A 23,579-nucleotide genomic window follows, 5' to 3' on the forward strand; every position below is an offset into this window, starting at 1 on the left:
AACCGTTTCTAAAGTAGCCATGAGAATTTATTAGATACCAACCACATTTTACCTAAGATGCTGCCTAGATCTGCCTTGCCGGGCATCATGTTAGTGGTAGACCGAATAAACACAACATAGGTCTTGGGCACTGCCATGCATTTGCTGCTATGGTCATAGCCATTTACTGCAATCTTTTACCAATTATATCTGCACCTGTCAGATCTAGTAATCATATGCCACGCAAAGCCCCACATTCCCAGATGCTGCCATAATACAGTAGGCCAATTGTAACCCCTATTTATAGATACTACAAACATATGTCTTTTGTAGGTTTGCAAACTAGGCACAACCAAAATATCTAAATTAAAGTTTTGTATATCCAGTTGCTTCTTTTACATACCGAGTGCATCCTCAAATGTCCACTTATTCCTCACAATGTCAGATAATTTCTCATGCACTTGGTATGGTCACTATAAAAAGTGGAGAGCCTCACATGTCTAATTGCTGCCTTATATGTGATATGTGAAGTGCAGCCTCAAATGCCCAGTAATGACATTCAATCCCTTTTATGCATAGTAAAAGGTACCATATGTGCAGCCTCCAGTGTAATTGATTCCATCATGTGCCAAGCCAAGCCTCAAATGATCCATAAACACCCGATTCATAGAATCCAACGCAGAAGCAGCGCAAGCGCCACGCGCCGAGACGGAGCGTGCTCCACGCGTGTGCCAGATTGTGTGAAACATTTTGAGCGTACCCCGCTAGCACCAGCCAAATCGTGTGTAAATGTTCATGCCTACCCCCCGAAATCGCGTACCCAGCTCACGCCAGCCAAAATGCGTGGAAAGGGCCGTGCGTACCCCCGCAAAATCGCATACCCCGCTCGTGCCAGCCAAATCACGTGAAAAAACCCACACGTGCCCCGTCTGCACCCCTGCAAAATCGCGTACCCCGCTTGTGCCAGCCAAATCGCATGTTAAGGGCCACGCGTACCCCCATGAAATCGCAGACCCCACTCGCACCAGCCAAATCACATGTAAAGGGCCGCACGTACCCCCACAAAATTGCATATCCCGCTCGCGCCAGCCAAATCGCGTGTAAAGGTCCACGTGCACCCCCGTGAAATCGCGTACCCTGCTCGTGCCAGCCAAAAATCGCGTGTTAAGGGCCGCGTGTACCCCCGTGAAATTGCATATCCCGCTCGCGCCTGCCAAATCGTGTGGAAAGGGCCACACATGCTGCCATCAGCCGAGAACACACCCCGCAGGCAGCCCACACCACAAGGGACCCCCATCACCTGAGACCATACCCCGCAGGCAGCCCACACCACAAGGGACCCCCCATCTCCCGTGACCATACCCCGCAGTCAGCCCACACCACAAGGGACCCCCCATCACCTGTGACCATACCCCACAGGCGGCCCACACACAAGGGACCACCCCATTACATGTGACCATACCCCGCAGGCAGCCACACCACAAGGGACCCCCATCATCTGTGACCATACCCCACAGGCGGCCCACACACAAGGGATCTCCCCATCACCCGTGACTATACCCCGCAGGCAGCCCACCCGTGACCATACCCGGCAGGCAGCCCACACCACAAGCAACCTCCCCATCACCCGTGACCATACCCCACAGGCAGCCCACACCACAAGGGACCCCCTCCATCACCCGTGACCATACCCCGCAGGCAGCCCACACCACAAGGGACCACCCCATCACCCGTGACCATACCCCACAGGCAGCCCACCTGTGACAATACCCCGCAGTCAGCCCACACCACAAGGGACCCCCCATCACCCGTGATCATACCCCGCAGGCAGCCCACACCACAAGGGACCGCCCCATCACCCGTGACCATACCCCGCAGGCAGCCCACCCATGACCATACCCCACAGGCAGCCCACACCGCAAGGGACCTCCCCATCACCCTTGACCATACCCTGCAGGCAGCCCACACCACAAGGGACACCCCCATCACCTGTGACCATACCCCGCAGGCAGCCCACACCACAAGGGACCCCCCATCACCCGTGACCATACCCCGCAGGCAGCCCACACCACAGGCAGCCCACACCACAAGGGACCCCCCATCACCCGTGACCATACCCTGTAGGCAACCCACACCACAAGAGATCTCCCCATCACCCGTGACCACACCCCACAGGCAGCCCACCCGTGACCATACCCTGCAGGCAGTCCCCGACTCATGACCCCCCACAGTGACGGCAACCTGCGGGCAGGCCCTGACTCATGTACCCCCACCCACCACAAGTGACCGCAACCTGCAGGCAGGCCCCGACTCATGTACCCCCACCAGTGATGGCAACCTGCAGACAGGCCCTGACTCATGTCCTCCCACCCCCCACCAGTGATGACAAACTGCAGGCAAGCCCCGACTCATGTCCCCCCCCACCAGTGACGGCAACCTGCAGACAGGCCCTGACTCATGTCCCCCCAACCCCACCAGTGACGGCAACCTGCGGGCAGGCCCTGACTCATGTCCCCCCACCAGTGACGGCAACCTGCAGGCAGGCCCCGATTCCTGTCCCCCCACCCCACAAATTTGTACACCATTCAATCATGTAGCATATGTCCACCAAAATCACACCACCTGCTGCATCCACACGGTGCACCTCAATACTCATCCATTGTTCCTGCTCCCCATTACATGCCCCATGTCATGGGAATCACAAACTCACACATTCATGTATGTTTACACACACATGAACAACATTGCTCAACAGCAGGGACACATAATACAGACAAGGAATATTGAAACATGCACCAAAACATTGAGAGCAGACACCACTTGTACTCCAAGGTATAAAAATGTATTCATGATCCTGATTCCAAATGAAACAAATTAAAATAAAACCAGTGAAATCATCATCATAATAAATTCAAATGAAATTCAAATCCAGAAAAAAAAGAAATTATGATAGAAAAATTAAAGACTCCAAATTGTGATCCATGTCCATTGCAGCATATGAAAATGCAAAGAAAAATGTGTATAAAACCATTTCTCCATGGTAACAAAAAATTGGTCCAGAAACGACAAGATCCCAACTATATACAAAGTTCACAGGTCCATGATTGTTAGGGAGAATTCTGATTCTATGGCTAATTTCCCTTAGCTATAGAGTACCCCAGCAGCTTTGCTGGATTGGAAGGATTTTGTTTTTTCTCTTGCTAAGAGTGAGACTTTTTTTCCCACTCTTAGGCATGTGTGCAATGTGTGTTCTGGGCTATTTTTTGTGTTTAATGCCTATGTGGTTTATCTCACCCTCATAGGAACCATCTTTTTCCACATGTGTTACACAGCACCCTCCGTGCAGTGACACAGGGATGTCGTAGCGACCCCCAAACATAGACTCCATACCCTGGGACTGACTATTGTCTCCCAGGGCATGTAAAGTCCCCATTGACTTTACTAGTCAATCTTTATAAACTAAACCAGTAGAACCCATCTTACTATGGAAGTACTGGGAAGTGTTAATAGTTTTTCCCTCATGTTCATTTTCGAGAGGGTACCGTACAGTCCCTCTCCTAAAAGTTTCTGGCTGGTGGCAGTGGTTACTACCAAAAATATTCGACCGCGAATATTTCCCTATGGGATTTTCCCATTGTTCGTGGCTACCACATTTACTGACAGCCTCTAACATACTGCCGGTTTCTTCTGATATTAACTTTACTCCGGTAGGTTTTATTTGCCAGAACTTTTATATAAATTATTTCTCGTGTCTTTCTCTAAACTCCTAACCCAGGTCGGGGATCCTTTGTTCGTCCTTTTAGCGGGCTTCTGCCAAGAAGCCCTTCTTTCGGCACCACTGAGTCTGGGGTGGGTCCACTGTGTGGCAGGGGGAGTAGGACCCCTGGACAAGGTTGCCGCAGCAACCCATATCGCACTCTGCCCTGATAGGCTGTAGGGTCTCCCGCCAAGATGACCACTCCACTGTGTGAGTGACAGCTAGGCTGTATGAATGGGGATCTTTTTGCATAAAAGCAGGGTCCTGAGGACTGGAAGAGCAAGACGTTGCCACTGGAAATAAGAAGCCAAAGAGGAGAGAAGCCAAAAACATCTGTAGCGACTGAACCACAGGTGAAGCCCTGCTGCAGCGTCTGACCACTTTTCTCCACACGAGAGAAGATCTTCATCTGCAAGAGCCTTCTTCCCTTGAACTGGTGGGGCCAACCAGTTTGCCAATCGCCTTCCTGGACCTGCCCTGGTCGAATCACCAGTACCCTGTACTCGGAGACCGGATAGCGAGGCACCCGTCCACCCGGACCGCGATTTAAAGGAGCGTACCTTTTATTTGTTGGGCAGCACCGCGGCTGGTTTCATCCCTGGGTTGTGCAGTAACTCGAACCTTCTTCCACGACAAGAGCCTCTCTTCCTCTGCTGGATCTCCCGAACTGCAGGAACTACCAGGAACAACCGCCACCGCAGGAGCCTCTTCTTCATTTTAAGGGACTTTGTTCCGCCAGGCCTCCCTTTTCGCGTGGTAGTGCTAAAGGTGTTTTAAATCCTTTACCTACCTGTTGGGGTGGCCACCCATATCCTCTAACATTGTCTTTCACCTTCTGCATTCACCTTTTCGAATCGTTAACCAAAGACTTGACTCCAGCTACAAGAACATTTTGCTGCTGGGCCCTTTGCCCTGTACCACTGACTCTGGCACAGGCCTACTGACTCTGGCTGAATTTGTTAGAACTGCCTTCTCTAGATTGCTTCTCAACTAGAACTGTGTTGGTGCACCTAATTCTTATATTTTCCTTCCCACTTTTAAAACTTGTGAAGTGCCATTTTGCTTGGTTTTCAGTTAAGTATTCTCTATGCTAAAGTACTGCCTTGCCTAAACTTGTTCACAAACCTATTGGGAAGTGTTGCTAGGGTGCCTAAGAATATATTCCTGCATAACTTGTACTCCCCTCCCCCTTGTGAGAAATTGCTAGAGTGCCATTTGTGTTTGGTTTTCGCTGTGCCGTTTTTCTCAGTTTTCACTCTTGCTCAAACTTGTCTACAATTTAACTAGGGTGTTGTGTAAACTTTTCTTGACTGATTTTAACTTGCTTTATTAACTGTGATTAATGTGTTGAACTAGAAGTGTGTAAAATAAATATATATATTATTTTTAATACAAAGCTTTGGTCAGTGTTTCCTTGTACCATAGTGCTGTAGCCCTATTGTGTAAACCCTGAATACTGCTCATCTCCCTCTTGAGATAAGTCTGACTGCTTAGGTACAGCTACCAACTAAATCTTTGTGGTACAGACTGATACCAAAGGGGATTTTTTTGCTCATACCTGTAGTCTTAATCTTCTGTAGTGCTCCCTAAGGGAACGGCACCGTATTCTGCCTAACACATGATCCCCAAAAATACAAGAACATCCTAAAAGTACTATAAAAGACACCTATATACAGGATGCGGAGCAAAGTCCAGGAACTCCAAATAAAAAGAAAAACAAATGAAACCTACTCCTAAAGAATTATTTACAAAGGCAGCGGGCTAGTCCTACGACTCACCATTTCCCCCAAGAGTTTTGGCCAGGGCATCATCGATCTCTGCATCTATTTCCCTCAGGCGGGCCTCGGCTCTCCCCTCGAGGGCCCGCAGGGACTCCAATGTGCTCCTCTCAAACTCCCTCCGAGACTCCTCGAGGAACTCGAGCCCGCTTCCCCCCGACGCAGAGTGTTCTCCACCCTGGCGATGGTGAGTCGTGCCCCCTGTGCCCGCTGACGCTCTGCTCCGATCTTCTGGCCCATTTGCTCCAACACAGAAGACATCCTCGAGCTAAGGACCACGTTTACCTCCTGCCCAATGGCCGATATCTGCCCCTCTGATGTTGAGGGCCCGAGCCCTGTCGCCTCCTACGACAAGCATGCTGCAGCCAAAAAGCCTGGTGCCTGCGCCTCCAGGACAGCCTCTAGGATGATGACAAGCCCCGGGCTGTCGCGCACGTGCCCTGCTGCGTGGTGCACGGTGCCTGCACTTCCTCCATTGCCATTGGTCCTGTTGCTGATGTGACCACCTCTGATGATCCTCCTTCGACTCCTGACTGTGGCAGGGATGTGGTCTCCACCAGACTGGCCGCCGGGGTTTGGACAGGTACACAGGGGACCTTGGTGGTATCTGGACCGGAAGACGGCAGGGAGGACGACTGGCGCACAGATGAGGAAGAGGAGGAGGGGGTTGCAGCAGTGGCCAGCACATGTAGCACATTTGAGACCATGAACTGTGCTAACCAGTTGATGAGGCGACAGACCTCATCGTGATGATGTGCAAGCCCCTGATTGGAAGCCTGCACATCATCATGAATGCTCGCAACATCGGCTAGCACCGGTTCAACCCTGTCACGAATTGCCTCATCCGAAGGTACTGGAAGATCCGTTTTTGTGGATACATCCGCCACCTGCGGATGGGTCCGGCCTGAGGCATGCCTGCAGGCGCACACTGGTGCAGTCGCAGTTCCAGGGACAGGAGCAGTCACAGGCCCCTCCACGGTGACCTGCACTGCCTCTGGCCCCTGACCCTGGACTGCACCAGGAACACCTACCTCATCACCCCTGCCGGGCCCCATGTGCAGGGCTGATGTGGCCTCCTCCTTCTCCTCCACCACCACCAACTTGGATGACTCCCCACTGTCTTCTGCATTGGATTGCCCCTGTGTGGTCTCACCTGTCCCTCCCACTGACGAGGAGCCCACGACCAACTTCACCCTCTTGGGCCTCCCCTCAGCAGCTGCCGCCGATGACTCTGACGCAGCACCAGCCTCCTCGCTCCCAGATGATGACATACCCTGGGAGGACGACTGGGCCTTGCGTCAGTGCCTAGTGGAGGCATCCCTGCTGCGGTGCTCCACAGCACCAACTCCGCCCTCTTCCTCCATCGTCGCTGTGCATAGGGGGACATTGAACACAAGCATCAGTGTACCAACAAATGTCTGCTTGACACAAAGCAAATGCACATGAGTGGCACTGTCAAACGTCACAACCATCATCACTCTCCCCAACACACAGGTCAGTGCAAGCAACACACATGCACAAACATCCATGCCATGTGCAACAAACATTCACATCCATGTACAAGGCACTGCGAGCACATCAGAGGAGGGGCTGAACCTTACATGCATCATGGTACATGCACATCACATACACATACATCAACTGACAGTCATGCATTAGGCCATGTACACCTCCCGTCACAGTGCACTTGGGGACAACTGTGCTGCATGAGTCAATCACGCATTGAGATGCTCATGTGTCATGCATCCATGGGGTTGGCCAGTCACACACTCATTACTCAGACACACGCACATATACACCATGCACGTCCATGATGGTGACATGAGCACCCATGTGTCACACGTCTCGCATGCCCCAGTCCAGACACAGGTATGCTAACATGTGCACCTCGTAAAATTCTGGTGCGCATCACGCATTGCAACACAGACACCATTGATGTGGGACACGCCTGAATGGACTCACATGCAGCAATGCCAGGGACATGCACACAGACATCTGTACAGGAGGCATGCCAGACATAAGGGCAAGGTGCACACTCCAGCCACACCTCAACATGCACATGCACTATGGTGGACAAGAACACATGAACACTTACCAGTCGACTCTAGACGGAGCACCAAATCCAAGACCTAGGCCTACAGCGCTAGGCGATGCGCTCCAGGATCCGCATCTCATCGTTGGTCAACCGGCTCCGGCGCCTCGCTCAATCATCACCAGCCTTGAGGAGGCGCCAGGCCTTGTTGAGGGTCCTGGACCTGAAGTCTTCCCAGCGCTTACGGACATGTCGGTAGTCACGGGTTGCCACCCCCTCCGCGTTGATGGCACCCACGATGTCTGCCCAGATTTTACTCCGTCCTTCCTTGTTGACTCGCGATGGTCCCGGGAAGAGGGCACCATAATGCCCCAGGACTTGCTCCACCAGGATGCCAACTTCTGTGGAAGAGAAGCTGACAGCCCTCTGCCTCTCTGCCGGGGGATTGCCACTTGCATCAGATGGAGATGGGTCGGACATGGCAGGTGTGGGTGGGCAGGTGGTCCTGGGGCTGGGCTGTGGAGCAATGGAATGGCAGTCGGGAGTCTTCAGGATCAGCAGAGGTGGTCACAGCAACATAATCACTGGAAATGGCACGCAGGCAGAGCGGCACAGAGTGGGCAGGCAGCAGCATATGGCTCTAGGAGGCAGCTCGGGGCAGTTGGAGACAGGTAAATGGCCTTGTGGGCAGGAGCGTGGGTCTTCCATGTTCTTTTGTGTGGGCAGCCGGAAACAGAGTCACTCCACACAAGCATAAACAGCACATAAGGCGTAAGTTACGTGATGCGTGCTGGACGTTGGGCGTTGCTGTTCAGTACGGGTTAAAGGTCTGCGTAGGACAACAGTGCAATGTACATGCTTTTCATGGAGACTGATGCGTGAGTTTCATATTTTTGTGGGTTCACACGTGAATTGTTCACTACTGTGGCAGTGCATACTCAGCGGGGGAGCTGCCTACGCGCACGCATTTTTCCCACTGTGGTTGCCCCTGTGTGTCGAGTACCCAATTACGAGGTCATAGTAGCCTACGTGTTCATCGCGTACGCATTTTTTGTGTTGCTGAGTGCCACTGCGTACTGCGGGACGTTTTTTCAAAAAACCCCGGCTACCGAGGGGTCGCGTACACATTTATTTTTGTTTTTGGGGTGCCTGAGCATTACGTGACCCTTATATTTCCCCCAGGGGTCACTTACAGCCTTGCTGGAGCATTGTGGTACGTTTTCCATCACATACTCTGCCCCCTCACTCCAATTGCCCAGGACAATTGTTGTCTGCACCTCCCATTGTGCTAGTCCATCAGAGCCATGACTGGGAGGGCAACAAGTAGTAAGGGAGGCAAAGTTGGGCAACCTCCCAGAGGTGGCCACGGTGGGTGAGGTGGCCAAGGTGGGTGAGGAGGCCAGGCTGGCCAAGGCGGCCAAGGTGGGCAATGTGGACAAGGTGGGCGACGTGGCCCGGGTGGTCCATGAGGGCAAGGTGTCCAGGCCCATGTAGGGATAGCCATGCCCCCCCCAAGCGGGTCAGTGAGATGCATCTGGTGCTGACATCCCCAGAACCCGGCAGACCCGACAAGCAGTGCCATCTGCTGTCCTGAGCAGCCAGGGTGTGGAAGCTGCAGGGGCAGCTGCGGCTACCACCACCCAGGCTCAGCCAGCCGAACTGCAGTGGTCCCGGGAACAGGCACAGGGTGACTCAATGGCCGATTTCCGTGTCCAGAAGGCCAAGGCACGTGTAGGGCAAGTTGCTGTCACCAGGGCACGTGGATCTGGAGCAGAAGTGTCATCTGCTGTCCCGAGCAGCCACGGTTTGGAAGCTTCAGGGGCAGCTGCAGCTACCACCAGCCCTGTTCTGGGTCACCCAGCCAGGACTGGATTGGTCCCGGCCCTTGTCACCAAGGCAGGTACGGCGCAGGGTCCTGGCAACAGCACCCAGATGCCAATACCTGCAGTGCGACCTTTGGTTGTCACATCATTGCCTGATTCTATTGGCCAGTCCACCTGCACTTCAGCCCCTACTGACCAGAGTGGCACAAGCCACTCAGGGTCCGCACCACCTTGCAAGAGGAAGAAGCGTGCTCCAGTGGTACAGGCTGGTACCCCAAACATGGCTCAGGAGTCCCACACGTCAAGGGAGAGGAGTTTCTGTGATGAGGAACTGGATGCACTTATGGACTACGTGTTGGTTCACGGCTGTGCATGCTGGTGCGGGCAGGGAGCACACATACGCCTGCTCAGCATGGGGCCCACTGGCAGTGCCTTGCAGACCATATCAGTGCCTTAGGACGTGAGAGGTGCACAGCAGATGATGTCGTTAAGCGTTGGAATGACCTCCGACGCTGAGCGAAAGACAAGCTGGCTGCAAAGTTCGCCTCCACTCTGGTGACTGGCAGTGGGACACCACCAGAGGACAATGAACTCACTGCACATGAGGAGATTGCTGGTGATTTCATCGCAGTGGAGCAGGTTCAAGGTATGGGAGACGTCTATGTTGCTTGGGTGATGTGTTATGATTATCTGCCAGTTCAGGCTACATTGACATGACTGCCGCGTGTGACCCATATGATGTTGGACTGATACGTGCTTGTTGTCATGCAGACTGCATACAAACCATGTCCTGCACACAGAGGCAATCCTCATCACCACACCTGCTCCCTCCTTCCATGACAATCTCTGTGCAGCCTCTCTTGGCCCTATTCTTGCTCCAACTTATAGTCACCGATAGCCTGTGATGATCTTCCACTCAACACTCACCTTCTATGGCCGTATCGCGTAAGGCATTTGTGGTGTCGCAGTGACGTGTTGGACCCACGCAGATTACACACAGGTCTCAGGTAAGCCACGCGCAATGTGTTCCATGAATTGGAAAACAGGCGCTTGCGCACATTTTGCACGCATGTGCCCCGTTTTCAGCGCACATTTATTCCATGAATCAGTGTGATTGTTCCTTATATGCACAGAAGCTGCTTTACCATTGGTGATGTGCAGTTTCAAATGCTCATAGAAATGCCAAAGAATGCCTCATGCAAATGACATGTCATTACATGTATCATGCAACCGCATAACTAATTGCTACCGTCATATGCCAAATGCAACCTCGAATGCCAAAGAAACACAATTTAGCTCTATATATGCATTGCAACTTTACGAACCGGGGGTCTGTGGCCTGTGGCTAATCAAATGTTTTCGGCTGTGGCTCCCATGATCCCTCACAATTGACTATGCAGAATGAGGCTAATGGGAGATGGAGTGCAAAACATCAGGAGAAGCAAAGGAAGCAGGCCACTCCAATAGTGTTTTAAACATGTTTTCATTACATTTTGTATAGGCAATATCAACAACAGTGCCGTCAACATGTGCATTCAAGGATATGCAGAGAGACAGTACATTCTACACAAGAACCTTCCCCGTCCTATGGTTTTAACCTTCACTTCCTTTTTCAGATTCTGCACTTCATCGCGCTTGGGCTTTCCACATAAGCTCCTGACCTTAGGACTTCACTATTCCATAATGTGTCTCCTCTAAACAAACCTCAAAGACAAGCATATTCAGTGTTTCTCCTATGTAGCCTGAACCATTCATTTCCTGCATTCTCGATCTCAAGAGAATGTTTCTCTCTTTCATGGGGCCACTCCAATGGTTGATCTGCATCCTCATAGGTCGATTTGCTGCCATCATATGCCCAGCATAGTCACAAATGCCACCCGAAATGGCAGTTCATGAGAGAGTGATGGGGAAGAGGCAGACACAAGATTACAGAAGATAAACAGAAGGTGGGCAGTGGAGGGAGATCACAGAGTGACAGATGATACAGGGCAAAACAAAAGACAAAAGGTTCACTTATCCAGTGCGGGTAGAGTGAAGGTGTGTGAAAGAAAGAGAAAGTGACAGTAATTGGGAGAGAGAGGAAACGATATGTGACAGCCTGGCCTAGTAAAATATTTGGTCATGCCACCTGTGTCCATATATATGCCACTATATCCACTGTAAAACACTTTCACAATGGTGTCTGTGCCCACAATATATGCCAGCATAATGTCAGTGTACATGTGATGCGCAAAACTCCCGTCAAGTACACATATTATAGTATGTAAGAAGTTTTTATACTGCACAGTATTACCAACATAATGGTTTTACAGTGCTGAGGCTTGTACGTATGTTGGCTTTTTGTGTCCATAACAGAGGTATCCAGACAGTGGTCTGTGGAGCAAAGGAAAAGGCAGAAAGAGGGCAAGGGAGGGGTAAAGTGGGTGCAGAGTCAGACAAACCGACAGAGCTTTGGAGAAAGACTTGCAGGGCTGATGGCAAGAGTAATGTGTGATGTAGCAGTATGAGCTTGGAATTGTATCATTTAGACTCTGCATTGTAGCATTCAAATTTACGGTGGGTTTGAACTTCGACTGGGGCTAAGGGTGTGAAACTCATTACTTTGATCAAGAGCGTGAGTCTTAGGCAGAATTAAATAGATGGCAATGCACAGAGCACATGCATGAGATTTATTTATTTATTGGTTTGTAATCCACCGAAAGCCCGCAGGCATCGGGGCGCAGACATAAAGACATGATACAAACACTCAAATTAAGACGAGACACCTGATAGATTAGCCAGGTGCCACCTGGAAAGGAGATTGGGTCAGCACTTTTACTTGAATAACTATGTTTTCAGGTTTTTCCTGAAGACGATGTAGTTGGACTCCAGCCTAAGCCCTAACTGTAGGCTTTTCCACTTTTGTGCTGCCATCACCGGAAATGCCTTACCAAGGCCGTTTGACAGCTTGTAAGGCGGGCACATGATCTGTCCCAGGTTCTCTGATCTAAGCTATCGCCTGGGTACATAATGATAGACCCTTTCCTTCAGGTAAGCAAGTGCTTTCCCAAACAGACATCTATTGGCTAGCGTCATAGTTTTAAACTGGATCCTGTCCTCCACAGAGAGGCAGTGTAGAGCCACTCTGTCTGCCGTGATATGTTCTCTTCTTGATTGTCTCTTCACTATTCTAACTGCACTGTTTTGAATAGTTTGGTATTTTGTTATGCATCCTTTATTTGCATTTTGATCCATGATGCTATTTCAATTAACTGAACTGGACTGAGTATAATACTAATCTAAATTAACATACTAATTATCCCAACCCCAGTTACCTTGTAACTGAATCCCTTAATAATATTTAGTGCAAATTAGTCCAAGATGAAATAAACTGGGGGCAGATTGAGAAAAATGCATGAAGCTTTGAAAATGGGTGTGCAGGTTGAATCTGCGCAGGGTGGTAAACTAAAGAAATGTGATGATCTGTTCTACTGAAAACATGGCATTGAATTAGAGCAGGAAGATAAAGATGTATCTTCTTGCTCTTCAGCAATGAAATCACGTGCCATTTCAGTGGAATGATCTGCACAAGGGGAGGTGTTTTCCTTGACTGACAGGAGGTTGGATAAAGAGGGTTTTGAGACAGAGTAGGATTCATTTCAAGGAGCAGAGTGCTGGCTGGGCAGATAGAGTTCAATGCTGGAAAGCTGATTGATGCTGAAGCTGTCCTTATTTGGGTTGACCCTGTGCGAGGCAGGCAGAAAGACTTGGGAAGATTTCCCTGCCAAACTGAGTCAGGAGTACTGCCAACAAATCCAGGTAAATAGGAGGTTAAGTGAGGGGCTGTTGATGTGAATGATACCCGGTAGCCTAGGTTAAGTAGTTCACTTCATTTTAGGTGCTCTATTAGAGATTCTATTTTTAACGTGCATGTAATACTGTGTTTATATTTCTCAAAGTCTTACTGTGTTTTTTTAAAGTGTATTTTTCTTGCCAAGTCTCACGAGGCCAAGGACAATTGGCAGGGCTTTGCATAGATAAAAAGCTGAAAGCTATTGCAAGAATAAATGTACTTGCACTGTGAAGTACAATGTGGGCATAAGTGTCACTCTGTGTAATTTGCATATTTCTATTTCATTTATTTGACATGCATAAGGAGACAGAGGTGTGGTAAGAAATATCTCAAAGTAAAGTAGTCGCTGTGTGCTGTTTATCTAGAGAGATTGAATGAATGTGCAGTATTTCAATTGCATGCTTTACATTTGTTGAAACTCAGCCACAAGGGTGTATATGGTATTGTACATAAGGTACCACAGAAGGGCATGAGCCATCTATCCAGAGTGTATCAAGACCAGTATTTTGTTTGTTAGTGACCCTGGTAAAAATTATTATTAGGCAGTATTCTGAAATCAGTCTCACCACTATAAAAATACCCCAAAAGGTTACCACAATATATTGCCAAAGATTATAAAATACCACCAAATACCACCATACTAAATAAAATACCACAAAGTAATAGATATAACCCCAAAATATATCTGACATATTTGGTGCTTTGGCCATTGGGAAACTTTAAAACAGTAACTGGGCATGGCCTTGCATTCTAAAGCATAACTATATTGTGCACTCATTAGTTGAATGCAGTACTGTGTTCTCATTTGACTCACATAATAGTGTTGCCATGTCCCAGATCCAGGCTGAGTTTTCTGAATTGTCAAAGAGGCAAAACATTATGCGCATGGAGTTTAGTCCTCAGAAAATGTGAGAATATGGAAAAAACAGAATTACCACAGAGGTAGAACATGAGTCATTTGAAAACATTTTTGATGAAGGAAGCATTGTACAGGTGTGCCTCATTAGGCTATTCCGAGCACCAGAATGTAAGCAGGAGAAAAACTGCATAGTTTTGTGGAAAGTGGAAGGCATGCTTACCTATAACAAGAAGCCACTTAAACATGGCAAGATGATGCAAGCTATAGACAAGCTTGTGTCAGAAAACAATCTGACAATCCATTGGAGGAAAATACGTGGTCATTTGAAAAACCAAGTTGAAGATAAGGTGGGGAAATGATAAGGCAGATCAATTAGCCAAAATTGGAGCTGTACTCGGGGACTTATTTCCTATTGAACACCTGCTTGGTGAAATACAGATAGATGCGATAACACACTCCAAACCTCCAAAAGCAGTTGAACAGCCTGTGGCACAATGGAGTTTTGATACTCCTGATCAAGACTTGATCAAAGCGCAAAAGGAAGACCTTATTCTAGGCCTATTTTACAATTAATTAGCATTTGCTAGATGCAGAAAAAAATCCTCTAACTGAAGAAGACTGCAAAGAGAAAGAGGAATTAAGGGTGCTATTAAAAAACAAAAAGCGAATTAGATTACAAGATGGACTGATTTAGTTTAGTTCAGTTTAGTTTATTATTTAAAGAGCGCGCCAGACCCTGGGGCATCAGGGCGCACAACACAAGAATATGCTCAGCTTAGTTACAGGTACGTGGTAAGTAGGAACATCAGACAATTTACAGTAGGTAGATATATACAAGGCAGGATCTAGGTCCTGAAACAAAGTTTTACATGTGGAGGTATTCTTGAGAGGAATATAAAATAATAATAATATACACAGTGATAAAATACAGGCACCCGGAACATTCCAGTGCATAAAGAAAGAGGCGGATACACATAGCCTGGTGATGAGGTGCAAGTCGAACTTCAGGTTAGTTTGTCAGAGGATACAAGCAAGTCAGGGTAGTTAGGTGTTATTAGCTCTATCCAATTGGTCAAGTTCTGTCTGAATTTCACAAAAGGCTGGGGTTCTCTAATGCCATGGGGTAATGAGTTCCACAGCTGCGCAGCCTTGACTGGGAAACTATGTCCTCCTATGGTAGCGAGTTTGAATCGCGGGACTTGTAAGCAGTTTGCATTTGCTGTTCTTGTGGGTCTGGTCGAGGTTCTTAGATGTAGCCTATCCTTGAGGTAGGGTGGTGCTTTGTTGTTGAGGCACTTGTGGGTAAGGGAGGCAATTTTGAGTTGAATTTTATCAGAAGTAGATAGACATTTGTATTCTCTTCTTACCAAGGATATATGCTAATTTCTGTTAATCTTGAGAGCTGCTCTCAACGCATTATTCTGGAGGACCTGGATTTTATGTATGGTCTGTTTATTGGCCCCAATGTATAGTCCATTACAATAATCCAATTTGGAAAGTATAAGGGCTCTGGCGAGCATGATGCAACTGTCTGTAGAGAGGAATTGTTTGCTGGCTCTGATAAGTTTGCATGTGTATGCAGTAGTTGAGGCTAGAGAGTTAACTTGTTTAGCAAAGTTCAAGGTGGCATCTAGGTAAAAACCTAGGGTCTTCACTTCCTTAGCTACTTTTATGTTATTCCCATCGATAATGAAATTGGCATAGTCAGGGCTGAGTTTGGATATGCATGTCGGGGTGCCTAGAATAACGAGCTCAGTTTTGTCATCGTTCAGGCTCAAGCCGTGTGTGGCCATCCATGCCTGAACGATTCTGTAAATTTTATTCACTAGGGCTAGATCCTTGACCTAGTCTCCTGAAAGCGGAAGGAGGATCTGGGTATCGTCTGCGTAATTGGTGTAGGCGATACCCAGATGATCCATTTCGTCAAAAAGTGGCTTTGTGAATACATTGTAGAGGGTAGGTGACACACAAGATCCTTGAGGTACACCACAAGTTATGGGGATCGGGTCTGCCGAGGCTGATGGAGAGAAGACTCTCATAGTTCGGTTACTCAAGAAGGACTTGATCCATATTATGGCCTCTTTATAGAAGTGGGCTGCAGAGTCTAGGTGGCTGCATAAGACTGTATGGTCAACTAAATCAAATGCAGCTGAGAGGCCTAGCAGGAGGAGTAGGGCTACTTGGCCATTGTCTCTGCATTGATCAATTTGGGCCTTAAGATCGATAAGGGCTGTCTCAGTCCCGTGTTGTGGGCGTAATCCGGATTGGCGGGTTCCGAGTAGTTGGTTGGTTTCAAGGAAGTTCTGTATTTGCATGTATGCCACTTTGTCGAGAATTTTTAAGAGAAAGGGCACGGTCGTGATGGGCCTGAAGTTAGTGGGAATGGCTGGGTCAAGGGTTTGCTTCTTTAAAAGTGGCAGTACCCAAGACTCTTTTAAGTTATTTGGTACAGTGCCTGTGGTAAAGGATGAATTGATGAGTTTAGTTATGAATGGCGATAATTCTCTCGCAGCATCCTTAATCAGTTGGGCAGGGCATTGGTCACCTTTACAGTTGGACGTTTTAAGTCCCAGAATAAACTTTTCTACCTCAATGGTCGATACCTTGGAGAAGCAGAAACGCGATTCTTGTTTGGGATTTGGTGTTGGTGCTATAGTCTGCGGGATATGAGGCGTTTGTAGTGATACACAAAATTGCAACCTTGCCAATCAGGGCTTTAGATGACAGCATTAGCCGCTGAAAGAAAATAGTGTATTCAAAGTATGTGCTAAAAATGCTGACAGTAGTCTGTTGTAGCACTTCCATTATGCAGTAGTGAGCTACAAGGAATATGCAGGCCTAGTATGAGTGATAGGTCACATTATGCATTGTTGATAGACAGGCAGGGCGAAGGCCCCAGCTCTGTAAGCTAATGGACATTTTTGGAGTGTTTGGAACATTATGACACCTATATAGCGCTTAGATAGCCAGCCTTAAGCGCTATGAACACTAAGCTATGAGTGCATGCCTTTTAGAGCTTGCAGATGGGGTTAATACATCCCTGCTTCCCTTAGAATATTGTGCCTCACTAACGGTAGCCCTGCATGGCCCCAAGCTAATCTCCTTTTCTCTGGGAAGGCACTGATAAGACATTCCTGAGCTTTCGCGCAGATGGGAGCCAGGGAGGGGCTCAGAAGAAGGAGCAGTGGAAATTAACAGAGTTGGGTTTTTTCCATGAGCCAGCCTATATTTTGCACAGGGAAAGTTCTGGAACTGTGTGTCATGGACGGAGAGCACGAGATTATAAAATATGCATGCTCACATGACTCGGTTGGGAGATCGTCCTGTGGACTTGGTTCGAGCAAGATCAAGTGCCCGGAATTTGGAGCTCTGACGGCACTCCGCAGCGCTGTCCTCTGAGCGGGGCTTGTTACAGCTAGCTTATGAGGGCCAGGGTCTCCCAGTGCTGATTGAAGGGGCGTAAGACTGTGTTTCTCTATGTTTCTATATGTTTATCTAAGTTCTATGTTTCTCTATATTTTGCATTTCTCTAAGTTTTGTGCTTTGTAATCTTCTCTAACTTGAATACCAAATGTATATGAAATTCACTGTTTAGAATAAATACTAAAACTTATTGAAGGTGTCATTTGTCACTAGCATGAGATCACTGCTCAGCACAATAGAACCTGTATTTTGGGCTGAATTGGGTATTTTTTGCTCTCAAAGGGCTGGCCCCGAGGAAGATTTTGCCCATATCAAGACATTTGGTGGCAGCTTTGTGGGATTTGTGAAGAGCAGTGCCTTGCTGTGAAATGACAAAGTGTGTGAGAGAACACAGTGTAGAGTGAGGAGCAGGCTGTCGCATTTCCTTGGTGGTCTCACTGCAGCTCTGAGACTTCAAAAGACAGCAGCGTTGTGTCGGCTTGCCGTGGCCGATATCTTGTGTGGTTAAGACTCCCTTCAGTAAATCAGTCGTGACTGACTTATTGCTTGGGAATGGAGCCAGGGAGTACAAGGCGATAAACAAGCGGAAAATGGCTTTGTTTAAAGCGCTCCGATGAATGGTCAAGAAAGATGTATGTTCAATTAGGAAAGAATTTTATCATGCGGTTTCCCCAGTTTAAAGTTGTAATTTGAAATGCAAAGTGAGACGGAGTTCTCATCTCTATTCTGTCATGAGGGCAGGGAAAATAGTTGCAAGGATTTGACATGCAAATTGTGAACAGTAATTCAACCATTGACTCAGCCCCAGTGTGCTAGCGAGTGGGGGGCTGTAATTTTCGGAGGCGAAGGTTCGCTTTTTTAATGTATGCTTTTGAAGTGTTGACATTCCTGAAGATAACGTGGGGAATGAGCCGTGCTTAGGAGAAAGAGTAACATCTGTGCTGAGAGCCTAAAGGGTTTGTTTTTCTTTTGGCAACTGTAAATTCCATGTGCTGGTGGCGAATTCTGTTTAAAGGAAACACACTAAAATGGTTATATTGCATTTTAAGCTGTGCCATGCTTATAATGGGTGAGAGACTCACTTAAAAAAGGAAGTGAGTGATGTTATTTGGATTTTTGATTGATTTGAAATTGCAGAATCAGTTTGCAATGGTTTGGGGGGAAAAAACAATTTATATTTTTCTAAATTGCCTCTAAATTGCCCCTGGAGTATTTTTGAGTGTTCCCACGCTATGCCATGGATTTGTACTGTTGCCTTATAAGTGATGTATGTTTTTGGAAATAGTGACCTGTTGACTGTGATACATGGTGAAAAATGTTGTTGACACAATAACAGCCCACAAGCAATATAGAGTGTGGGTTGCTCTTGCAGGGAAACCGTGCAGGGAGCTGCACTAAACATGGCATTTTTTAAATGCACTGAAATAAGTGGTTATATTCTGGCAATGGTACAACAGAATGAAAAATCTGTGTGTGATAAGATAGCACAAAGATTTAGTGGGTTGCGGGTTCTTTTGAAAGATCGCACATTGCATTGGAGTGAGCTCATGAAGCCAAACTACAAGGTTACGAGGAAGAAGAGAAAAAAAAACGTATGCTTTTAAATGGGACATTAATCAGTTCAAAACAGTCTAAAAGACGCTTTGACATTTTGCAAAATTACATGGAGTAGAATCTGATGACGAGAAAAGTGCCTCTTTTGAAAATAAGAGTCTTGCTGTGTGTGCAGAGCTTGTGCCGTGAACTTGCACTGTCTTGGGCGAGGTGCGCGGAAAAAAAAACTGTTGGAGGAAGGCAGACAAAAGCAGAATACTGCACTCCTGTTTAGTGAAATGGTGTTTACAGAAGCTGGCAGCTATGAGAGCTTTTCTGAGTTGCTGGAACAGTGCAGGAAAGAGTTAATCTGGATGAACTGTCTGAAACGAGTGCCTTTCCATTGAAGCCGCCACAGTGTAAGAGTTATAGGCAAAGAGATAAGCTTGCTGCGCGAAAGATAAACAATGACATTCCTGCATTCCATCCCCTGTGAGAGACACCCAGTGTGAGCAAAAAACTGAGGAGAGGGGGTGCAAAGACAGAAATGTTGATCAGAAGTAAAGAATTTGCCCAGTATCAACACTGGAAGGAAAACAAACGCTGCATGCAGGATGGCAGATGGGCACATCACATCTGAACATTTGGGGAACCTGTGCATCTGTGAATGGGCTAAGAAAAGACAGCTGCCCATTTCAAGAGACTCCGTGCAAACCGCATTCCCATGCACCATGTGATGTGATGTGAAGTGAAGCGACATTGCTGTGCAAGCTGCATTCCAGTGCTCCATGTGATGTGAGCTGAAGTAAAGCGCTGTGCACTGGAGAAGAAACCTCTAGGCGCTTTGAGAAGAGAGAATACACAGCTGGCAAAATGCAAGCTACATTGCCAGGGCTGGAGTAACTGACAAAGACATTATGGCATTCCAGATGGAAGCAAAACTGACAAAAGCGCTTAGCCGTTTTGCAAGAGACAACATGCAGAGCGGGGCTATAGAGTACAACATGAACACTGCACATTAGCCATGATCCAGAAGCCTCACGGCTTAGTGCAAGAATGAATGATTTGTTGAAGCAACAAAAGAAACTGACTTAGACTATCGCGCTCAAAGGGGTGGGCCAAGAAATCAGCAAACACCCTTTGAGAAAATGATAAGTGAAAAACCAGAGGCTTGAAAGACACTAGCTGTATGGAGAAAAATAAACAAAGCTGCTTGTGCAACTGCAGGCGATATTGGACTGAAAGACTTTACCTTTGAAAAATGGAGTGATGCCAGCAGGGCAAACTAAATCAAGATCATGAGACACTGGAAGCAAGTTGGCGCCTGGCATTCGTGATCGCTTTGGTGAAAAAGAAAAGCATTGTGCGACCTGGGTACTTATTATATGGCTTTTGTAAAAGCACAGATCAGTCTGAAGTACCATTGACCAACTATGATCGCATTGCACAAATGAGTTTGTGATTAGGCAGTTACACCCAGTATGGTTGAGTATAAATAAGCCCCCAGAAACATGCAGAAGGGTGATAAATAATTGCAGTAGCAATGATAAAGTGTGTAGTTACCTGGTGAGACTTCTGAAGATGGGGGTGGTGTTATGGGAAGGGGTGGATAACGCTGATATTGAAGTTTTGATGACATCCTAATGTGAAAAATAACGACATTGTACTTTTGATGGCATCCTAACATTTCTGTTTGTATTTTGCCTAGGCAAAAAAAGCAAGACAATAGCGCGCCATTAACAGAAGTAGATGTATTCAATTTGCGGGTGACACTGATCAGTCAAGCAGACGCATTCTCAGAGAAAGCGAATTACTGCGAAACGTCCTGCACCGCACTCAATGCTGCTAACATGCATGACGTATGAGGACATTTGTTCTGCAACCTGCGAAAGGTGTCCAACAGAGTAATAACTTTTGCTGAACTGGCACGGTGCAGACTTGGCTAATTATCAAATATTTGATGCTACACATTCAAATGATTCAGTTGCTGGAAATAACTTAATTGACATATATTGCCTTTCCTGTTTAAAGGACTATGGACAATGAGTTGTGGACTGTAACATCATGCACCACAAACAGCTGTGTGACACAGCACTTGAATGCTAACACATTGAAAAATGGTTTTTAAATGCACTTTTTGAGATGAATCTGAAAAAACGAAATGGTTTTGCTCTTCCAACTGAATTGCTTTAACCAGAGATGTTTTGCTTTTTGAAAAAAAAACTTCTACGTTGCACGTAGGCAGGAAAAGGATTTATGAATTGTTGGGGCAGCAGGATTATGCAAGCAGGAGCGTAATTTATTTTGAGATAAAATGAGTGCGCACATCAAAGTCACCTGTGCGTAGGTTAAGATCCTTAATTGAAGTAATGCTGCCAAGTGTGTGAGCTCTAATTTGAGATGTTAACCTTTGAAACAATGGATACTTTTACAGCCAGCTTTAAGGCGGGTAAATGAAACCATGACTGACTAGTTATTTGATTTTATGACACAGAGTGTGACACGGTTTTTGTTAAACCAACCAGTTTCATGTTTTTGTGGGGACAGCTGTCTCCAGCACACTAATGCAAAGAGTCACCTTTTGATTGTAGACATTTGGAATAATTCTTTGGAAAAGCGCTACAAATGAGTATCCACATGGAATTGCTAGCGTACTGGCCTGGCACATTGTCAGACATCTTTTGTCACTGAATGGATACAAAGATTTGTTTAATTTGTTTAATGTGATGTTTTTCTGACCAAGAACTGCAGCGAGTGTTCTCGCCAAGATTTTATGGACTATAATTTGACTAAATGCTTTTTACACAATGGTGTGATGAAACAGCCACTGCCGGATGGTAGTATGGTGTTTGTGGCAAAAACTAATATTGTATATGGTAGATATCCCACTTGAAGAAGGGTATTCTCCAAGTCACAATAGGTAAACACTGTGAACATGTTAGATTTTCCAGTAGTAAGGCAACATTTAAATTGTAGGCTGGTAATGCACACCTCTATTATTACAGTGATACACTTAGACATAGATTTATCATGAGGCAATGTTTCCTTAGTACTACTAAGCTGCTACAAATGGAGTCCATTTCTATGGCCCATCACTAGAGTGCGCGTAGCTAGGGAGCTAGATTCATTAATTGCAGGAGCAGCGGGGAGTAACAGGAGCTTTATATGCTTGTGACATAGAAACTGTGCACAATAAGCTAGCCACTATGGGTTCTGATGCCAGCTCTGCTATAGAAATTCTGGCCTAGTGGGGCCTATTGATACGCCCAACACTGCTACAAGTATTGGCAACCACTGAAGATGGCAGAATTTTAGGTATGAAGACATTTTTTCTGCCATAAGGCAGGTCAACAAGACTGCTAAATACACATGATGCATTGTATGGCAAACATTGTTTAATCAGCAGGTGTTGGCTTTTTACTGAGTGGGGGCGACCATCCTCCACACACTGGCACGCAGAGCTACAGTTACCAGCATACATATGGATCAAATTGCTTGCTTTTGATTGCATGAATAACACATGCCATGCTTTGATGTAAATTAGTAGAATTGTTTTTATTTTGATAACCTGGTGCCCATGGGTTCACCTTGTTCACGAAATTAGATGGTTTCTGGTTGGGTTCCACATACATGGGGGAAGTGTCTAATCACACAGCCCATAGTCACGTCTGAATGCCCTGGGATCAGGGGGAGGGTAGGCCCTTAGAATGAAAGGATGCCAGGTTTTAGAATTGATAACCATACATAAATGCAATAGTGCATTGTAGATTAGACTACACTGGATTGCCTTGACATTCTAACTGCATGCTGCTTTTTAACTGACAATCAGTTATACAATAATTATTTAGGTATTGTTGTGTAGGCCAGGTTTTGGCTAGAGTAAATATCCATGTTCACTTTGTGTAGGTATTTTTGTGTAGGCCAGGTTTTGGCAAGGGTATATGTCACTGTTCACTTTGTGTACATTTTTGCTTAGGTAGTGTTTTTTACTAACCTTGCATGCCACGCTAACTAACCGCTAGAAGGTAGTTTGCTTAAACCTCTTGCAAAGCCCCAAGGTCTTTATCACTGCACTAAATACTATATTGATGTGTATTAGTCAGCATTTGTCGCACACACGTTGAATAGGGGTGGAATGTAGTGATACACAAAATTGCAACCTTGCCAATCAGGGCTTTAGATGACAGCATTAGCCGCTGAAAGCCAATAGTGTATTCAAAGTATGTGCTAAAAATGCTGACAGTAGTCTGTTGTAGCACTTCCATTATGCAGTAGTGAGCTACAAGGAATATGCAGGCCTAGTATGAGTGATAGGTCACATTATGCATTGTTGATAGACAGGCAGGGCGAAGGCCCCAGCTCTGTAAGCTAATGGACATTTTTGGAGTGTTTGGAACATTATGGCACCTATATAGCGCTTAGATAGCCAGCCTTAAGCGCTATGAACACTAAGCTATGAGTGCATGCCTTTTAGAGCTTGCAGATGGGGTTCATACATCCCTGCTTCCCTTAGAATATTCTGCCTCACTAACGGTAGCCCTGCATGGCCCCAAGCTAATCTCC

General features: G+C 46.9%; 1 long non-coding RNA gene across 1 annotated transcript in view; it reads left to right on the forward strand.

Moving 5' to 3' along the window:
* The window catches only part of LOC138498546 (uncharacterized), a 154,229-nt gene extending 131,595 nt beyond the window's left edge, over nucleotides 1–22,634 (forward strand). Inside the window, exon 4 of the long non-coding RNA XR_011278737.1 lies at nucleotides 20,725–22,634. This is a non-coding gene — a long non-coding RNA (uncharacterized lncRNA). The remainder of the gene's footprint in view (nucleotides 1–20,724) is intronic.
* Nucleotides 22,635–23,579: the final 945 nt, after the last annotated feature.

The sequence above is a fragment of the Ambystoma mexicanum genome, chromosome 5q (genome assembly GCF_040938575.1).
Source record: "Ambystoma mexicanum isolate Mex_15411 chromosome 5q, UKY_AmexF1_1, whole genome shotgun sequence".
NCBI lineage: Eukaryota > Metazoa > Chordata > Amphibia > Caudata > Ambystomatidae > Ambystoma > Ambystoma mexicanum.